Raw genomic sequence first — 22,390 nt, forward strand, 5'->3', positions numbered from 1 at the left:
GTTTGCTGATCAATCATAATGATCAAAGACATACAGAAATGTACCTAGGTATTTGAGAAAATAATGATCAAAGACATATAGAGAGATGTACTTGGGTATTTGTTACTTCTGGGATTATTTGATGTTATTAATAACGCTTCTTTGACTTTTTTGCTCCTAATATCAGGTTCATGTTTTAACACTATGATGTTCTGATCAGAAAAAAAAATTTGTTTGTTTCTACTCATATGCTCAACAACTTGTGAAGAGGGTTAACCTAAATTTGCATCATATTTCGCCTATATAAAAGGCTGGACAACTTGTTACAGTTGTTTCGAAACTTCTTAATAGAGAAACGCTAACATTTTCTATTTATGGAATGGTAGAAGCAATTAAGGTTTCTTTGTTTTCTGAAGTACTTGAGATTGTTTGTTTCTTAATTTTCTTTTATCTGTGTTATTTTGTTTTAAGTGTATTAACAGTTTCTATAACTTCTTTAGTAAGAAATTAGTGAACGCGGGAAAACATTCATTTCAATTGGTAACTCTTTTATCGATGTTCACTGCGGTCGTTACGTATTATAACACTATGCAACGAATTTTTTACTTTTTCTTATTTTTGGGCAGAAAGTGCAATTTTCCAATTGCTTATGCCTAAAGTAAATGGAAAAAAGACCTATTTTTCTCTTCAAACTTTGCTTTTGAGATCTGGGTAACGAAATTTTCCAATTTACCCATTTTCCAGAACATTCCAGATATATTCATTGCTCAGTAGCTGATAGAGAATTTTCTCGAACTTACAAGAATTTTCAAGAACTTTCTAGAATGTTGTAGAACTTACGAGAATTTTCAAGAATTGTCTTTTCCCCGGGCTCATTCGGTGCACCTCAAAGAGGAATACAACAGCGTCAAGACTTTGCTAGAAACCTTGAAGTATGATGAGTATGGCTGGAAGGTTATCGGATACTTCAAAATGGTGGCATTCCTTATGGGTCTCCAAGGAGGCTTTATCAAGTTTCCCTGTTATCTTTGCCTTTGGGACAGAAGGGACACCGTAGAGCACTACAACAGGAATCACTGGCCACAACGCACCGAGATCTTTGCGGGGAGCCACTGGTGGACCTCCAGAAGGTGTTGTTCCCACCATTGCACATAAAATTGGGTCTTATGAAACAATTTGTCACAGCTATTGATAAGGAGTCTGCAGCCTTCAAGAACCTTCGAGACTTCTTCCCTAAGCTGTCTGAGGCAAAGGCGAAAGCTGGTGTCTTCGTTGGACCACAAATAAAGAAGATCCTGGAATGCACAGAATTTTGCAAGAAGCTCAGGAAGGGAAAAGCTTGGGACAGCTTTCGCAGTGGTCTGGGGCTTTTGGGCAATCGCAAGGCCAAAAATTATGTGGAACTGGTTAAAGCTCTGGTGAAGAACTACGGCAAAATGGGCTGCAGGATGCCTTGAAAGTCCATATCCTTGACGCTCATCTTGATAAGTTCAAGGAGAACATGGGAGCATACTCAGAGGGGCAAGGCGAGCGCTTTCATCAAGGTATACTGGACTTCGAACGCCGCTACCAAGAAGCGAAAAACAAAAACATAATGGGAAACTATATTTGGGGGCTGATATGTGAGAGTGATTTATATTGCAGTCGTAAATCTCTAAGATACTATTCACTTCTAAACATTTTTGTATAACTTTTGTATAAAAACATGTAAATCTTGATTCACATATTGTTTTATTGAGATCTTATGTGAATGAAACTGTGAAAATTTGCCCGTTTTTACATAGAAAAATGGGTTAGTTTATAAATTTCATTATCCAGGTCACAAAGGCAGAGTTCGAAGGGAATAATGGCCATTTTCTGTACTTTCACAACATAAGCAATTAAGAAATAACACATATTATCCAGGAACAAAAATTGTGTTACATAGTGTAATTTATCTCGGACGAACCTCCAATTTCTTATGTTATGTATTACGATTTTAAATAGTTTGAAACTGCTTTAAATTGTAATTTTGGATTTAGAAGTCAACTGAATGATGAGATGTGTAAAATTTATGTCGTTTGCTAACAAGACTGTTTTCTTTTTTAACACAAATATATTTTAATATACAAACAATAATTTCATTTATAATAACAGTTATTACAAATAATGATTTATATAAAAAAGTATTACAAAGTTACAAACAATATTGACCCCTCTATCTCGTCTAGAACTGAATATTTTACCAACATTTCACGATGAATGAATTAATTCTGAGTTGATATAGGTACAATTCACCTAACGGAGAGCTAGATAGCTCTTCTCTCATCACATGTGAGTTTTCACTGATGAAATTTTATAATTTATTCATAAAATATTAACGTCCGATATTAATCCGCCGATGTTAAACGATTTGTAATATTCAAAATCTATAAACGTTCTTGGGCAAATATCTGTAGTTTCCAGGTTATAGCTTCAGAAGTTTATAGTATACCAATTGTTGTAAACCAACAACATATACTGTCTCTTTACATATTGTTATGACTACGTTTTGTAATTGTCAGGCGAGATTCTAGAAATTTCAGCTAGAGCAACAATACTGGCAATCACTAGTACTTACGTACACACGCAGTATATTTTTTATTCTTACCCGCAAAAGTCTTCTAGAAATTTAGTGAATAGACGTGAATTTCGCAACACACATTTAACAGTATTAATTACATACATTTCTAAATATATTGTTGTTTTTGTTTTGAATTAAGCACAAAGCTATACAATGGGCTATCTGTGCTCTGCGCACCACGGGTATCCTAACCCGAATTTTAACATTGTAAGTCCGCAGACATATCGCTGAGCCACTGGGGGAACTTCTAAACATATATTTAACTGAAATAAACATCGATATAACAGCAAATCAGTAACAGTGGTGCATACAGTGTGTGCTAAATTCAGGAGGATTTTTGGAGTGCCTAGCTTCTGGTGAATTACGTGATTAGAAAAACACTTTATGTAATTTCCGATATAATTGTTTTTCTATAAAAAAAAATTTCGAAATCTTGGTGGGCTCATATGATATTAACTCTTGATAAGATTATCTAGGAAGTTTTTGATGAATTGATTTGGTTTGATAGAGAAAATTTCTCTTCAAATTGTTCTTATTTTTGGTATGCCGAATATTTCCGATGGTTAGGCGTAGATTCTTCGTTGGGTCTTGGACTTGGAGTTAGTTGCTGTTGATTGGATTTGTGATTTGATTCTATTATTATTTTCCTGCAGAGACCTCCAAAACTAAATCTAACAATGGCAATGATGAAAAAAGTTCTCACGTAATTAAGTTGCAAATTCTCTTTGTTAACCTAAAGATGACCTAAGAAGGTCGAAACGATTTTCTTTATTTTATTGTAATTAAAATTTTAATACCCATACCAGCCGTCTTAAGAATACAGTTAAAACCTTTATGGCTATGATTTGAGATTCCATGAGTTGAAAGTTCACAAAAATGTTTTACTGTTCTTTAAAGTGTTAGGTTTTGTTTTTGAATTATGCTAACAAACGTAGTTTCTCTGACTGTCTGTCTAAATTTCTTTTGATAATTAAGTGTTTAAAGCAGATTTTATTCGTTAATCACGAAGAAAGTAAGCTGTACTCTCTAAGGGTGGTTAAACGTGAAGGCAAATCTTGATCCAACTATGGAGGCAAAGTTCGTTTTTGAGGAAAAGTCCAGAATGCTTTGCTATTTAGTTTGTTTCAAGATTCAGATTTATTTTATTTTATTTTTGCATGTTTTAAGTTAAAATTACATTTTTCAATTCCTACTTTCCCTACTACAGTGCTTAAACTATTAAGGAATAAAAAACAGATAAAACACGTTAGTTCATCAGAAATTCCTGATCTTGTGCAAATATTTTGTACAACATTTCCACATTTTCATACTTACTTTTTTGTTGTTCTGCAGTCATAAATAAATAATCTGTCAATTCATGCAGATTGATATGCGTATGCATAAGTTACTATCACCAATTCTGGAACTTAAATACGTTAGTAGATTGTTGAATATGAATTTAAATACAAAATACTTCTTTATCGTTAAAACTTGTGTTCATAAGAACGATCGCACCTGTGACCTAACAACGTATCTATTTTAAATGTATTCTTCCTCGCTGTAAAAACCGTAACTTGTAACAAAATAATTTTGTATATATAGTTTTAAACATATGTGTCATTTTCACTTATTCATGCTGCTAAGTTTAAAATATTCAGTTTTCTTATTCTTGATTCATTATATCAGAATTTATAATTATCAATAAAATTATTTCTACAGAATTTATTTTTTTTTGTATTAATCATCTACTTAGAACCCGTAGGAATGACAACAAACTGCTTAAGGTCTATATGCTAAATGACAAAAGAGTTAATATGCTATTATGCATACAATAAAAGATTTTATTGTTCTTACGTTTTATAAGTATAAATTTTAAATGTTCATCAAATGATAAATACGTAAATAAATGAACGGATAAGTCTGCAGTTTGAAACATACTTATTCGTTGATGTAATATTTGCATGAAATATTGTAAAGATAATACGTATTAGTATCAACATCATTATCGTAATAAAAATTGTATAGAACTTAAAACTTTATAACTTAAAATTTAAAATCACTAGCATCATATAACGACTTTTATCTATTAAATAATACAACAAGAATATATTTAAGCACGTTGAGTAGTGTTGTACAATTATTTCCATGAAACTTAAGAGTTTGTAAATTTGATACTTCAGAAAGGCGAATGAGTTTTAGAGTGAGGCTATTAAAGGTTTTTACTTACTCATCAAAAACAATTTGCTCTTGTAACTTTATACGAATAATATCAGATATATATCCTAATTATTTTAAAGGTTTTATAAAAAAATCATCTTCAAATAAGATTTTCAACAGATAGAATACTTAAAACTTTACCAAAAACCTAATATTTTGGTGTTTTCTTACTCATTGCAGCTGTCATTTAAATCTAAAATGTCAAAATTATATTTAAGGCTATTTTCAAAGAACAATGAAAGGTAAGTCACAGGTGAAACATCCAAATTTTATAAATATTCATACTTACTACAACAGAAACTCGGTGGAAGTACTTAAGTTTATCAAACTGTTAATATTTTGTGAATACTATTTTTTCTTAATAACTGCAGACAGTATTTCAGGCATTCTTGCAACATATTTAGTCAAAATGTCCTTTGGGATTTTATTCCAAATGTCTTTAATACATTCCCATGAAGTGCCTTTGGAAATAGCTTTTGATTTATGAAATTCCAGATCTGCTGAATTGGGTTGAGAATGAGGGCCTCTGCATCATTTGAATAACTCCAGCTGCTTTTTTCCTCAGTTAAGTAATTTCTGAACATGTTGAATGAATGTTTGGAGTCATTATCTTCTCAATAGTAGAATATTTTTTCAATAATACGCAAATCACTGGGTATGCCATGACGGACCAGTATCTGATGGTTCTTGTGCTAGCCATTATTCCATCTATTTTGCGAAATATCTCATGTCGCCTCAGCAGAACAATACCCTCAAATCCACACTGTCTCCCCAATGCTTTATTGTAGATGCTGTGCATTGAGGTATATTTCACCTTTCTTCTACCAGATGTACAACCTATACTTTGAACCAAGTATTTTAAACTTGGACTCATTCATCCATAACACCATATTCCCATCATCAGTCGTCCGTTTTTTGTACTTTTTTGGCAAATTTTATTTCTTGACACTATTTGGAGGTCAAAACAGAGGTTTTTAAACTTCTACAAGACCGAAATTCCATTTTCTTTTCGTCTTCTTGACATTATAGATCTAGACACTTTTCTATAATTTGGTACACGATCGTTTATCTCATGTTTGGGATCAATGACAGTCTTCCTTCTGTCCCGGAGGCTGAATAAATAAAAATACTTAACATCAGTATCATTGAATTTAGTTGTTCTACCTCTTCCTTTTCTGTACCTGACAGTGTTTAGGGAGCATTTTAAGTCTGCAACAATTTGTCGAAGAGTCCAGTCAGCATCAAGTGAGGCATTAATGTGTTCTACTAACAATTCTTTACGCTTTTTGGCCATGGCATGACAATAAAAATATATATAGTGATGAACACTGGTTTTATTAAAGGTTATTTGTGGAGTGCTATTAAACTTTTCTTCTAGCATATACCGGTACCATATGCTAGCTCATTACTACCATCTTTCTAAATAGTTAAGACACTACATGAGGTACCATGACAGGTATTTCAGACCTTACATTTGATCAGTATGTGACATTCCTTTGGTACAAGTATATGGGAATTCTAAAGAATGATAAATATTCTCACACTGGCTCATTCAGTTGTCAACAGAAATCAATGAAGTGTTACTATAGTGTTCAAAATTACCAATTAATTTCTTATCCTGTCTCTTTTGCACAATACTGAACAATGGATAAAACTCTTATTTTTGCAGTGTAAATTAATTTTACTTCTGTTTTTAGTAATATCTTATTTGTATGCTGATAGAGACATAATTAACAATGTAGACACTAAGATGTCAATTTCATATACGTTTTTTTACCCCGTGAAACGGCTAAAACTGCAGTTAGTAATAAAACCAGAGAATTCTGTTTAACTGCGCGCCACATTTCTTTTGTAAATAATGGATAAATTTCTAAAAATATATCTTAAGTTTAAGGACTTTTTAAACATTTACTTTTAAAATAAATATTTTCTTGTAACTTTTTAGGATTCAAAAACGTATAACTGTTGTATAGTTGAAAAAACGAGCATCCAAATATAACACCCATACCAAAACTGGCCTCTCAATTTCTTTACAAAAAGAAGTTTTTTTCCAAAATATAACCCTCACCTGTAACATGTTCCCCGATAGGACAGTGTTAAGTCAACGGTATTACAACGGTAGAATACGGGGTTTAATTCCCGGCGGTGTACACAACTGATAGTTCACTGTGATTTGTTCTAACATAATCAAGGAAACAAACAAAATTTCCTATAACGTAAAAATGCCCCCTCCAGTCGCACAACTCGTTTCAATACCCGTAGTGACCAGAGCACGGATAACCCATTGTGTTGTTTTGTGCTACATTTTGAACACACAAGGTAAAAATGTGTGGCGTGAAACATATAAGAGATAAGGTGGAGAACATCTAATAAATAATATTTGTATATCTCAAGCAAGCATTTACTTCATAATTATCCAAATGATCAATCAAATTAGGCTTAGAGTCATTGAATGAATATGAACTTCACGAACGCAAAGCAACAAAGTCTAAATAAATTTTAAAATTTAACGAATCAGACAGTAACTAAAATGAAGTTACCAAGAACATTACTCAACGTATGAAAAATTCACTTTTTTATATTTATTTGTTTCTACATTGGACATTTGAATAATAATCATATTTTAGAACGTTCAGAAGATATACTATATTACTTGGCTAAGTCTTAAAATAATTACTTGTAAGAGAATTCATTAAAAGAAAACTGAACCTTTGTTTTACTATGACTAAACATGTTACGCGCCATCTTAGAAAAAAACGTGTACCAGGAGTATATCTCAGAACGACTGGTATGGGTATTAACACTTTTATTGAAAAGGATAGAACAATGTTTCGACCTTTCTAGGTCATCTTTAGAAACTCACTGGGTTTTTAATCATCAGAAAGGTGTACCAATAGTATTATTTGAAAGTTAAATTATTTAATAACACTAACGAGTACATGTTATTCCTTTCCGTAACTAACATAATTTATAGTGTTTAATAAATGTTCATGAACGTTATAAAATTACTTAATCAATGTGACCCTTTTTACGTAAAGCATGGACTCTTTTTCATAATACTTATAATGATTTTACTGCAAGAAGCATTAAACTTTTTATTTTTACATTAAGTTAAACATTTTTGTGTCTCGGCATAGCCAGGTGGTTGAGGCGCTCGACTTCTAATCTGACGGTCACGTGTTCGAATCTTCGTCGCACCAAACATGTTCGCCCTTTAAGCCGTGGGGACGTTATAATGTGACAGTCATTCCCACTACTCATTGATAAAAGAGTAGCCCAAGAGTTGGCAGTGGGTGGTGATGACTAATTGCCTTCCCTCATGTCTTTCATCACTAAATTATGGACGGCTAGCGCAGATAGCCCTCATGTAGCTTTGCGCGAAATTCAAAAGAAATCAAACAATATGTTGTTCACTACGTAATTTGACAATGTATATTAATGCTTAAAACTGTGAAGAGACTTTTGTAAAATATTATGCGATATTGTACAAAGCCTCGATATTCATTTAAATATTCTGGAAAATATTTTTTGCAAGTGTGTATTCCATTTACAGAGTTTTGTATTTTTCGTTTTGTTTTTCCTTGTTTAAGCAGTTATATGTAACAAAGGGAGTACCTTAACAAGTTTGCATATCTCCCAGAAAAACTAGCTGTCGTTAAGAGTAAAAAGTTTGACCTTTACGCTGCAATTCATACTGGTATTTGTTATGCTACTTTAAGAAATTCATTTTGAATTATACACATTAAAATTAATGGTGGTGTTAAAAATAATCTGATTATTTTGTCAAAAATCCGTTGTTCATTTTTTACATTTTATGAGAAATACGTAAAATATTTTAAACAAAGCTATCAATTAAACAAATTGAAAAGCATTTCATATCAGACTCAGCGTATTTTGCAAGAACAGAATATACAGTGTAATAATTAATTTGAGTCACAAAGCAAGGAACGTTAACAACTTCCGATTTCTATAACATGTTTGTTACTACATATATTTTTAATTTAATGCTTACTTAAAACTATTTCTATTTACTTATACCAGTTATTTTCAGTTTAAACTTTACATTTTAGAATTATTTTGAAAATTGGCTTCCTATCGAGTACTTTCATTTATTTTAATGTATTATCTATTTATATATATAAAACAGTCAAATTCATTATATTTCTGTAAAAAAGCTAGCTTAAAGAGGTAATGACAACAACGTTTACTCAAGAATTATAATTTTTATAGTACCCTGTTTCCGACACTGTTGAAAAGCTGTTCTGTCTTACTGAAGCCATTGTTAAAACTTCATATATATTTAGATATATATATATATATATATATATGGTTAGCGTTAGAAAAGAAAAATGAAAGATAAACACTTTGTTTTTATAGCTAGTTCCAAGTTCTTAACTATAACAACACTTTTCGATGATACTGGGGTCTCATACTCGATAACGACAATTTAGTGCTCAGATAAGCATTATATACATGCATGATTTTATTTAACTATGTCAAACTTTGTCTCCCCTTCCACACTTCTTATAAAAATGATAGCTGTCAGTAAGCATTCACTTTAGTAGCCATCTTTTCTTGCGCTTGGTAAAATGATTAGGAACGGTGGCATCTAACAGAAAAATTCCTGCGGCTTATAAGCGAAGCTCAGTGCTTTGTTGTGATGGATGCATCGAAACCTGAAAATGTTGGCCACCAATTCATTGTAATCAGTGTTTTTTTGCTTAAAAACAAACGCTACGTAATTTTTCCTAATAGAAATAAGATTCCAAATGAGGATCTGATCAAAATGATTAGGTTAGCTGTATATTTTTAACTTATCCTTCACTATTTTTAAAAAAATTACCGTTTAGGTGTTTCAATGGGCAACTGTCCATATTTAATAGGAAAATATTCTGGCTTATGGTTGGAAGGTTTATTTTTTTTAGAAGAGTAAGTATTATGGTTAATGGCATGGCAAAAATATATACTTAAAAACATATACTTTTCCTATTGGTGTGGAACAGTTTTTATTTTTTACATGTATCAAACATTAAGTGATATCATCATGCCAACTTTGAAAATATCTATGAATATAATAATGAAAACGAGCATTTTAGTAAGAAAAACTACGACTAAAGTTTTGAAAAATTATCTAAATTATTGATTCAGCAATGATATTCGCGTTGACTAAAAACAGTGTTTATCATTGTTGAGCTTTACGTTTAAAAAGTATTTAAGACTAAGTTCAGCTTTTTCACATTCAGGTATTTACCAAGGTCAGTGGCTCAGAGGATTACGACATGGCTATGGGGTTCGCACAAGTGCCCCGTTTGGGGTGGCATCCCTTTTCCGTCCAAAGAATCTTCGAGCGTCGATGACGTCAATCCAAAGCGAACACGTAGATCCGGCCAGCGAAAGAGATCGAAAAATCGATGATTGTCGTGGTGGTTTTGTTCTAAAAATAAAAAGTGATGAGCCTCCACCCCGACGACGTTCTCTTGTTGAGAAATCAACAAGTCTAAAAAAGTCCATTCTTCAGGTGAACTATTTTTTCTTTCACTTAGTTTTAATAAAATGTCTTTCAGAAAAAGCTACACGTTACTACATCTCTTGAACTCGAAATTTAAGAATATATATATATATATTTTGAGCTCTTCCTGATAAGGAACGTGATACTGTACCTCCGTAAGTCGAAATTTAAGAATAGAAATATATATATTTATACGTTATTAGTTACTTAGAGTCGAAGTTAGTAATCATAAAAAAATTTAAGCTTATAATTTTCAATGGGTACTGTGCTCTGGTGTAAATCTGAGGGTTCGTGGTTCATCTCCCGATGCTTCATAAGCACTTCCCACAGTTTGAGACCGTGGGTGCTATATTAAATCCAGCTATTCGGTTATAAAATATACATTCAAGAACTGGCTGTATGTACTTCTCATTATGTACTTTTACTGTTGTATACCAGCTAGAAGTTAGGGTCGATTATGCTAAGATAGCCTTGTAACTGTGCGTGAATATTCTACATGCAGCATAAACAAGTAATTTCAAAGAAACCTTGGTTGTTGAAATCTGATAATAAAACTAATAAAGTTTAAGTGTAATACTACTGGTTTATTCGTTTCCCTAGAAACTAGTTTTGGGCAACTTGACAAAAGTTTTTAATCATTTGCAGTTTTATTTTTAGTTGTAGTTTTACATCGCTGTGAAATAGAGTGTAAATAAATACAATATATTAACCGTTATATTAACAAAATAAAAAATCATTAATGAAAAGCGGTTTTGTAATATCAGAGATGATCTTACAAAACATCAAAAGTAGAACTTATTAATTTAAATATACTTACACGTTATTTTAATATTCATTATTTTATCCCTCTACAGACAACGAATATCATTTTCAAGTAACTTGCTTATAAAACTAGAGGGCGCATTAAGATATTTGTTGTTTTTGTTCCGTCAACGGCAAATCACGTTTGGCGATTTTTTTTTTTCAGCGCTATTTTCTTTATCCAATTTCAAACAAATGGCGTTATCTAAATCTTTCAGGGCATCTCGTTTTTTAGCAAAATATTATTTCTTGTATTAAAACATGTTATAGTTAAAAGTTATTTTTCAAGTCAAGGATTTAAACTCAAGTAATTCTTCTTCTCTTGCACTGAGTTGAAAGATATTCGATCATGATTTGGAAGATTTGCACTTCTAGCTGTCGAAACGCCATCTTGGTGAATTCCATTTCGCTAAGGGAAAAAGAAATATCGTTTACTATTTTTATTTGTGTTTAGCTTCATAGAACAAACTGTATTTTATTGAAAAACTAGAATTATATTTTTATTTAAAATTACATTTTTAACTTTATATCACATCTGGAAACAAAAACAGCTGTAAATATATTTTATATTCTGGAATAGCAGATGATCCTATTCATTATTTGGTATATATATATATATATACGTTTTTATATGATACATGCATGTATTTAAAGCTATTGTGCTTTATCATGTCGAAAACTTCAATATCAGTTTACACGCACGCACATATATATATGTTATAGCCAGTAGGTTTAGACTGCTAGTAATATTTTTGTTCAAATGCCAAAATTTCAAGAGCTGATTTTTGATGGAATCATCTTCTTTTTTATGTGCTGGAACGATTTTTTTAATATGTATACTTATCTAAATAATATAATCTATAATTCTCCAAAATTCATTTATAAAATCTCATTAAATCTCCATCATAGGTATGTGGTTTTGCTTTCGAAATTTTAAAATCAAAATACCAAGAATTTTTAAATCGTAAAAAAATTTCAAACAAAAAGCTTCCTTTCAACAATAACAATCTTTAATTAATTCTTCTGTCTAAATGACGGTGTCGTTTCGCTGTTTAGTTTAGGGTGTTGTTAAAATTAGTTTGTTTGAATTTAAGCAACAAAGCTCTACGAAGAATTATCTGTGCTCTGCCCACCACGAGTATCAAAACTTGATTTTATGCGTTGTAAATCCGCAAACATACAAATGTACCTTTAGGGGCGAGAGGTGATAAAAAATGAACAGTGAAAATGATAGAATATTACTTTTTCGTTATTCCTACATTGTCATAATCTTTTCTGTTTCTCTTAGAAACGTATTTACATAATAATCGAACGATATACCAGTTTCGATTGTTAGAAACTATGTATTACATAATTAAAAAATAGAAAGATCAAGCAATATGTAAAAATCCCTCGGCTTATTGACTTTAAATTAGAGTTATGGCTTAACTTTAAGTTAGAATTATGGCCAACTCTGAGTTAGAGTTGTGGTTGTAATTAATAAGTTAATTAAAATATCATAGCATTATCTTTGTGTATTATCTTTATTTTTTTATCAACAGCGTAACTTTTTAATTTGTTTCGATTTTGAATGTTGAATATGTTAAAGGTAAATTTATTGTTTATCCGGTAGGGCTTAAAACTAAAGAAACAGCGTAGCGCTGGTGATATCGACAGAAAGGGTGTATCCGGTTCTGTCCGTAGCACGAAATCTGCGACAAATTCAGTCAGCTCTGGGTCTGTTATATCAGCTGTGACTCGGACTTCAGCCCACACCGACTCCAATGCAAGTTTCGTCAGTCAGGATGATATAACCGATGCAAATGTTGTTGAAACTTACATGGGGGAACTGAAGAATGATAAAAGGAGTGGGTTTGGTATCTCAGAACGATCAGATGGACTCAAGTACGAGGGGGAGTGGTATAACAATAAGAAATACGGTTATGGAGTCACTACCTTTAAGGATGGCACCAAAGAAGAAGGAAAGTATAAAAACAACGTCTTGTTAAATAGTGGCAAAAAGAAACACCTGTTTCAGCTTCGATCATCCAAGTTCCGCGAGAGGATAGATGGCGCTGTGAATGCAGCTACTCGTGCTTCTCAAATAGCTCTCCAAAAGGCAGATATTGCTATATCCAGGTATTTTAGTTTTAAATTATGTGCCACATTCAAAAGTATCGTGCAAAATCATTGTGAAAAATTAACTTACACAAACGTTAGTATTATGATTGTTTACCCGTTATGGTTAATGCAATTAATTATTAAAATATTCCATTAGTCATTACTGATAAGGTAATTTCTCTATTTATGTGTGTGTGTCTGTGATATCACGATGAAAGAAAAATAATGTCTGACTAGATATAGCTATCACTAGATCGAAGGTTGAAATAAGTACTTGTATATACTACCTAATCATAGATTTAAACATAAAATAATGAACAAATTGGAGTGATTAAGGAGAACTGACTTATAAAAATTAAAAGTTTGAATACAATTCATTACATTATTTATTGTTAAGGTTGAAGCTATACAGTGGGTTCTCAAATTATGTACAGGTGTCGAGACCCTATATTCAGTGTCATAAGCTCACAGACGTATCGCTAAGTCACTGGCGATGTGTAAATAAGAAACAATATGTACGAAGTTTCTCGTTTTAATGAAATCAAGTAAGACTGGAGAATCATTTTTGACAAATTTCGTTTCAACAATAATGAAGTGTACTTTGTTTTTTTTTTTTTTGCTGATTAAAAATATAAGGCAATATTACACCGGCGTCTTATAATAACTACTTCATGACAGAGTCTTTCTACTTCAGAAATTTTATGATTATCTACATTTCATATTTTCCCTGGTATATGCCCTCATAACACATAAAAAATTAAAGCATTATGAAGTTCAGTTTCATTGCTTATTTTATTCTCAACTCAAAATATCTCCAGGCAGATTTCAATTACCTTTCAGAGTAATATAGAAAATCATTAATTCCTAGACTTAAAGATTAATTAGAATCAAAACACCTAAATTGAAACTAAACCTAAGTATTCAATGGTAGAACGACTCCAAGATTATGAAACAATATTATCACTTCATCGTCACTGTTGATTCAGCGATAAGCTTGAAATCTTATGAGAAATCTAAAGTTTAATGTTCGATCCTTGAGGTGAACACAGTGCAAATAACCTATGTATCAGCTTTACGCTTGAAAAATGAAAAACTGTATCAAACTTTAAACCTAAACACGTCATATTAACAAATATAAATACATTAATACATCTGTCGTCTTCTGTTTATTTCGTTTTAGGGTTTGGCTATATTACAGTTATACATTAACTTTTGAAAATATATGGTCAGGTTGCGTTCCAATGTTAATTATCTCTCATTTTTCCCCAACTTTTGGATCTTTCTAATTGATTAGTTGTTTATGGTATTTAAATTATATTTTCACCACACTAAAGATATATTTGTATAATGTTATGATTACTATGTGTTATCTCTTCTTTTTCCTATTACTTTTATTTACAATGAAACACGTGGCAACACAAATCTCTTTCAGCAATTTTTTTAAAGAAAATTTTATATAATATTACTATAAAATTCCTACATTTTTAAGTTGTTTATCTAAAACACATACAAAAGGGTGCGATTGGAGTGTGGTTCCAATAAATACACCCCTTGTTGTTGACAAGTGGAGAATTCATATCATTATAAACAGAAAGAGAAAATCGTTAAATGGCATGCGAAAAGAAAATTAAAAAAGAACTAGTAACAAAATTCTTTACTTATAGACAAGTTTATAATAAATAAAATGCTCCATTTTTATTCTGGGTGTAAAATTAAACCCTTTTATCAGAGTAAACGCATGTAAAACGTGGCAACCTGCTCGAATTTATAAGTGTCTGAAACGAAAAAAGCATTGTTACTTCATACGTAGTTTCATAATTTCTCAAGCTGTTGCTTTGAAAACTTAAGTCTGGTTGGAGAAGAAAAACCTCTAATATTTCCAAGTAACTTAACTTTAGCATATTTGTAGTGAAAAGTTTAATTTTGATATAGTTTAGTTTGTTGTTGTTGTTTCCGTATTTTGTACTTTTCATCTGGATGATGAATTCTGATACACCAGTAAGGTAAATAAAACGTCATATACAAGCCTTACGATTTTATAGAAAGATCGCGAGCAAATTGATTTTTCACACAGAAGGTTGTCCTCATTCGACGGAAGAAGAACAGACACTGCCCATTCCTAGTGGGACTGTTTAAAAAAATCAGAGTCGATGATATACGTTGAATTTTGTACATCTTACATTTTGTAATTTCTTGAGAATTTCATGCGTGATATTTTCCAACTGAAAGACTGAATGAAATTTGGAGAATTTTTTTGTTTTTTTTTAGACACAGCTTTAACATTATCTAAACATTTAAATTACTACTTAGAATGTTAGCAACTTGCAAATGTTAATCACTAAAAATTCTTAAACTACTATTTCCTATAAAATGGACGAGTTCCAGTGATTAACGTGATCGGACTGTGGATTAAATGATTCTTGGTTTTCGTCCCATTGCAGTGAAAAAATGCGATCTCTTTTCTTAGGACTGTAGGTGTACGATATATGAACGACGGTTACATCTCATCATTAGATCCAGATCTTTACAGCTAACATGTTTGGTCTTATTTCGCTTGTGAAAGAATTGACTGTGGATACTGTTGACGATTTGTTTTCACTTCAATCTAAGAGCTGAAAATTAGGGACTATCAGATACTGATATTCCTTTTTTGTAACTTTACGCAGAAATTCTAAAGTAAGCAACCAATTTCCCACTCGTATGTCCTCTAGTTCGTAAGTTCACGGACTTAAAATAATTATACTCCATACAGAAAACAGAGTGCACATAGCCAATTGTGTAGTTTTGTGGTAAAAACAGCTACCTACTCAGATAGTGTTATTAACAACGTCAGCAGTGGTAATTTCATCTAGTTATGTTATTTAATATCAGAACTTCAAGAACAGCAACGTAAGGCTCCAAACTTAAGATAATTGAGTTGTTTACATCGAAATCCTAAACCAAAAACCATGAAAGGAAATAATGCCATGTTAGTTTCCGATGGTAATAATATACGTATGTTGTTGCAGATAAAATACATTTCACACTAAAGCAGAGTCATCTCTTAAGTTAATTATATCTATCATATTAATCAATATAGATATATATTCTGCCTTTAACTTTTCGTTAATAATTTATTTAACCTGTTTTAGAAATCACTCTTCAGGATGTAATTTTACTGAAAATATACAACAACATACAAATACCGTTTTCCAGTAAAACGTAAATAATGTAAACTAAATATTTTTTTCTCCCAATCTACCAACACATGATACACTCCATATACGCCCCGAGTGACAGAGCATTATGTCTGCGAACTTTCAACACTAGAATCCAGGTTTCGATACCCTTTGTGAGAAGAACATAGATAGCCCCTTTCATTGATATGTGTTTAACTTCAAACAAACACTCCGTATATAAATTAGGTATATTAAAATTGCTCAAAATAAAAATCCGTCAAATTTTATACAATATACTTTCGTTCTAAGATTCAAATATAATTTTAATTGTACCTTATGTTGTAAATATAGAAATAGCGTTAATGTATTCTATAATTACATAAATCTTACTTACTTTATCGTCTTTTCTGTAAGTCATGGGAAGAATTTTTATGGGCCCGGCATAACCAGGTGATTTAGGCGCTCGACTTGTAATCTGAGGGTGGCAGGCTCAAATCCCCGTCACACCAAACATGCTCGCCTTTTAACCCGTGGGAGTGTTATAATGTGACGGTCAATCCCACTACTCGTTGGTAAAAGAGTAGCCCAAGAGTTGTAGGGAATGGTGATGACTAGCTGAATTCTCTTTAATCTTACGCTGCTAAATTAGGGATGGCTAGCACAGATAGCCCTCGTGTAACCAAACAAATTAATACCTGCATTTCGATTCAATTAATACTTAAAACTGAGCACTATTTCTGTATCCACTAACATACAAGAATCAGATTTACTGCGCTCATTATTGTCTTAGCTATAGGAGTAACAGAAAATAAGAAGGCAAGTATTCTATTTCTTCTCAGCGTTGATCATTTCACTATAAAAACACGGTATCTATTACAAAAAGACCAAAAGCGATCCGTCTGTCCTTTTGTCACACTGTTATGTCGGCCGTTGCGGCACTAAGCGACATGTAACTTACGCGAAACGACAGCACTTTCTGCCACTAAAAAGCAAGTTTGTATTTTAAAAAGTCTTCTGTTTATCTATATATACAAAACGAATGATACACTACTTTTGGGCGTATAAGTAGTCTTGAAAGTAGCTTGGTGGAGATCGCGATGAGTAATAAAAAAGGAAGCGGGTACATGAGCGCCCCACGCTTGATATTGCAGGAACACAAAAATCATAATGATTGGCTGAAATTCTCCATTAAGTTTGCTGGGTTGTTAAGGGGGCACACTGATGCGACGTCACCAAAATTTGTCCTGTCGGAACTCTCGGCTACAAGTCAATAATAATCCGCATATTTTACCCGTAGCACGTGCCAATTTAGAAACTATCCAAATTAAAGTGCGTTTTTTTCAGCTCAGCAGGCTAACAAAGCCAGAACTAGGAAGAGAGTCCAAAGAGAAGAATCCGAAATGTATAATAAAATTCACTGCCATTAGCATCAAAATTAATAATTTGCAGGGTCATATAGTTGACCAAGTAGAAATGTCTTTTATAATGAGTGTTTTTCACATTTTTCAGTTTATAAGGACTTATCACTAAGAACATTTGGACATAACTTAAAAGTAAATGTTAATTAGGCATTAAGTAAAAGAAATAACAAATATAAATAAAAGTTTTCTTGAACCGGAAATAAAATAGTCATTGTTCATACATATATGTTTCTAGATTATAATTAACTTTTAAAAGCATGTTCATAAAACATTTATTTAGATATACGTTTTTTGAAGTATAATTACTTATTATTTCCTATCTTATGATGAGCATTCAGCTAATGATCTAATTTGTAAATCGTGACAAAAAAAATCCATATTTGTATCAACCTCTAAAGGCAAAACGTGATTATAATCAATAAATATTCATTTTATTATAAAATACTTACATATTATAAGGGCATTTTTTTAAGATCCTGAAAAATATGGCGTATTCCAACAAAGTTTTTTTTTTCATTATTAAAGTGATGTTTTAATTAACCTGCAGTTTTCATCTGACAGTACTTTACAGAACAAGGAACAAATATCGCGGATTCAAAAAAAAATTTTTTTTTGTATTAAAGTGGTGTTTTCCACGTGTAGTTTCATCTGACAATACTCTATGAAACAAATATTGAGTATTTAAACAAACTTGGCTTTTAATTCGAGCGATATTTCAACCTGTAGTTTTCATCTGACAGTACTTTATAAAACAAAATTTTCTGTTTAACCGAACTCGTGACTAAACCTGATTATCTGTTTTTTTGTAGCTGGAAGATCAGTACAGAGATTTAGTTAGCTCAAAATTAAATAAAAATAATCCTAGTAATTATTCATTGAATACGCGCCTCGCAAGTCACTTACGTCTGCAAGGGAGGCGGAACAATAAGATACCCTAACAGTCTCGCTTCTTTCGTACGTAAACCAATATTTGTGATTGCGTCATTAAATGATGTTGACGTACCCAAAGTAAATTTTATTGTTTAAGATAACAAGTGTGATCGAAAACACCCGAAATTTGCAAATAATATTTTTAACTCCTCATTTTTAATTAGTTTATTATAGTTTAATGTTAAAAAGACAGAAATACAAAAGTATATGGGTTGAAAGTACTTGCTAGTTTATAATGAAGTTGTTATGTTGCTTGTTATCATATAGATCCATGCTTTATCAGCTTCAATGCTATAAATACTTTACTTGAGTTCCAGTAGTAGCCAAATATTACAAACATAGTTTAAAGTGTTACAACTCTCATTCATTTTTACTCTTACATTGGTTTTAAAGTAGAGATAATAGACTTTTTTCAACGAACTATGAGCACTGATGTACATTATAACACCAAAATGGCTTCAAATCAGTATTTCTGGAAGATTAATTAAATTTCAAAGTATAGGGAATTTTCACACACAAACTTTTAACTGGAGAAGATTGGATTGAAATTTTATTTTATAACAGTTTAATAACCTCTTTAGAAACTTTAGCCACAGATATATACTAAAGATAATAATGTTAAACGTCCATGTATTAGGTTGAGGAATAATTCGTGAGCGTTTTTAAATAATTTCATTCAAGCATTACATGGAAGACTATACAATACTTCAATGCATGAACACATTACACCTAAAACATTTATTATGATACTTTATTTCATGTAATACCTAGGTATAGAGCATGCATTGTTTTAAACGAAATTGCAAGAAATTAAATGCGAAAAGCAGATGGTGTCGAAAATGCTCGATTTTGTCCACTTGACATTCCATTTAATGAGCTGAAAATGAAAGCAAAAATTACAGACATATGAAAATCAAACACACCATCTATTAGAGCAAAAAATTATCTACCAAATGGCATGAAATATTTTGCGAAAGCGTTTCATTTATGAATATATTTTTAACTTGAAAAAACGCTCACGAATTATTCCTCCACCCAATACAATTATAATTGTTTTAAGTTGTCTGAAATAACATTATAAATTTTATTACGCATGTCATGATAAACAATAGGCTTAATACTGTATTGCTTCTTTTGTTGTTACCCATGTTGACGAAGAAATAGCTGTATATCTTGTCTAAAATAAAATAAAAACACAAACCCATAGGTATTCAGTATTTAAAGTCAGGTTCTCATTACAGAAATATACTTAAAAGTAGGCTTTACTCTTTCCGTAGTTGTGAAATAGAATCTTCTTTTGATCTGTTTTTGGATTTGCCCATCTGTGAAAACAAAAGCATGTTTTAGCTTATTTTGTTTTTCTTAAGGCTATTATTAGAGCCCATATGGAAGACACAAACGAAGAAAATCGCGGGACTTGATAGACCTAATGAGCTCCCAAACATTTGGCTTTCGTTAAATCTATGTACCTTAACTTAGTGTTATGAATATGTTATGATTATTTCGGTTTTACGTTTATGCTGTACATACATGTATAAGTAACTCATTTTCTTGTTTACTGAATTAGCTGTATGCTAACTTTTGTTTAGTCTGAATTACTATTATTTTCAATGTAAAAAAAAAAAAAAAAGAGTTCAAACATTATCACACAGTAAAACAAAAACACGTTCCAACAATAGCCATCTTGAGAATTTATGGCATTACGGGAAGACTATAATTTTGTTTTGTAATAATAACATGATATTAAGTGCTTATAATATGTGCATGGTGAGGTTGAAACTCAAAACGAGTAGAAATATGATGCCAAACTTATAACATTAAAAGTAATTAATAACATGATTTCGTAGAAATATACGACTTATGTTTCTAAGCCGATGTCTTATTAATCAGCACAGTTCTGCACACAGTTGTCGTATCTACTACGTAAGTCACAAATATAGAAATAATTTGTTGTCTGTCTTTGGTTAACTGGAAAAGTACCTTTCGTAACTATTATCGTAAATGTAAGTGCTACGAATTACATCCGTACTATTTCCTTTCTGAAAACATAAATATAAGAAATTAAAAACTGTCTTTCTTTCAGGTGTATTTTCTATATTTCTCATACAGAATTAAAATCACCGATTTTGCCTTTTTTTGTTTATGTTCAGAACAGCGACAGCTCGAGGTAAAGCAGAACAAGCTAATGTTTTTGCGATACACGCTAAGGAAGATTCTGACTTTGCACGGAAAGTAGCAAAACAGTTCGCCCCAGAGTTTCACCAGCCAGGTAGGTACATAGCATCTACTTTAGAAAGTAACTTTTAACTTAAGCCATTTTTTAGGTATAGATTAACTATAAGTAATGGTTGTCTAACTAATGAGTATACAAATGATCATTAATGTGTATATCATCTAGGATATAAAATCTAAACACTAAATGAAACATTTGAATTTCCATCAAGGTTGACAAGCTAATGTTCACATTTTTACTCACTGTTTGTACATATAAATTGAGTAACAACTCATGTTTCGAAAGAAATTTCCGACAGTGTACTTCCAAAATGCTCAGTTTGAGTAATTCCTTTATGATTCCCAGCATCTATTATCTTAGTAATTTGCAACTATAGGTATATATTGTCTTTTGCAACGTCTGCTCGTCTCAATTATCAACAGGACTTCATTCACAATTCGTTTCTATTACTTAAGATGACACCGTAATTAGAGACGAGTGGTTTCCCATTCAAAGTCTATAGTTTCACACTTTTGAAACATGAGCAGGATTTGATTTTGATTTATAGCAAAAAGTGTAGGAGTTAATTCTGGACTTCCAATCACTGACAGGTTATAATCTCTTTCAACAAAGATATTATAAGTCGAATTTATTATTCGTTAAAAGATAATTAAATAAATAATGAAAATCTCACCAAAAATTAAACAAATGTGTAGTTTTTCTCACGGATGACATTTATTAACATAATCTCCAATCCTACGTTCGATTCTGAATAGTGATGATACTCAAATTATAAAGTAATACGCCCTGTTTAATGTAACGTTCTATCTCTGAATAATTCACATATCGTAGTATGATTATACTTCATCTTTATTGCATGCCAGACAAGTTAACATAGTCTCGAAAATTAGTTTAGACGTAAACGTATTTATCACATTAGAAGTCATACAATATTAACTTATGTTGATTTGCAAAGTAAACATAAGTTAAAGAGAATTTCTCAGCTAATGAGCTAATATGAAAGGCAGTATCTTTCAGAATGTAGGATCAACATTACTGTAATAAAGAACATAGGAAATTCGAATCAACTTTCTATGTGTCTGTTATTTGATAACCTGAATTAATATCTAACTTTTTGAATTATAAGAAACATTATAAAAATGTTTGTTTTTTTAATATTCGATAAAGAATTCGGTTACCCCCTCAAAAATATATATATGTATATAAACGAAAGTACACGTAGTACTTATTACTTAAAGTTTATAATAATAACATATCACTAACGTATAAATCTTATTAACGTTTATTCTGCGAATTGTAATGGTCCGTCTTAAAGATGCGTAAAAATTATCTTTAATTAAATTATGTCAATATTTAAACTTATTTTACGGTTTGTAAAATATTGGTCAATGATGAATAGAAGTGTTTAATATTTACATACATGATTATATCGTAATACATTAGTATAATATATTAAAAATA

At 31.4% G+C, this 22,390-nt stretch overlaps 1 long non-coding RNA gene and 1 pseudogene across 2 annotated transcripts in view; one reads left to right on the forward strand and one right to left on the reverse strand.

The window, feature by feature from the left end:
• LOC143232238 (uncharacterized) overlaps nt 1-22,390 on the forward strand; it is a 56,939-nt pseudogene that overhangs the window by 21,937 nt on the left and 12,612 nt on the right. Inside the window, exons 2-4 of the transcript XR_013017457.1 lie at nt 10,021-10,295; nt 12,700-13,205; nt 20,847-20,965. The product of XR_013017457.1 is annotated as an uncharacterized LOC143232238 (transcript). The remainder of the gene's footprint in view (nt 1-10,020; nt 10,296-12,699; nt 13,206-20,846; nt 20,966-22,390) is intronic.
• Nucleotides 10,915-17,444, reverse strand: LOC143232239 (uncharacterized). Its single transcript, XR_013017458.1, has 2 exons — nt 16,740-17,444; nt 10,915-11,496 (listed from the first exon to the last, which is right to left on the reverse strand). It is a non-coding gene; the product is annotated as an uncharacterized LOC143232239 (long non-coding RNA).

Source organism: Tachypleus tridentatus, chromosome 11 (assembly GCF_004210375.1).
Source record: "Tachypleus tridentatus isolate NWPU-2018 chromosome 11, ASM421037v1, whole genome shotgun sequence".
Classification (NCBI taxonomy): Eukaryota; Metazoa; Arthropoda; class Merostomata; order Xiphosura; family Limulidae; genus Tachypleus; species Tachypleus tridentatus.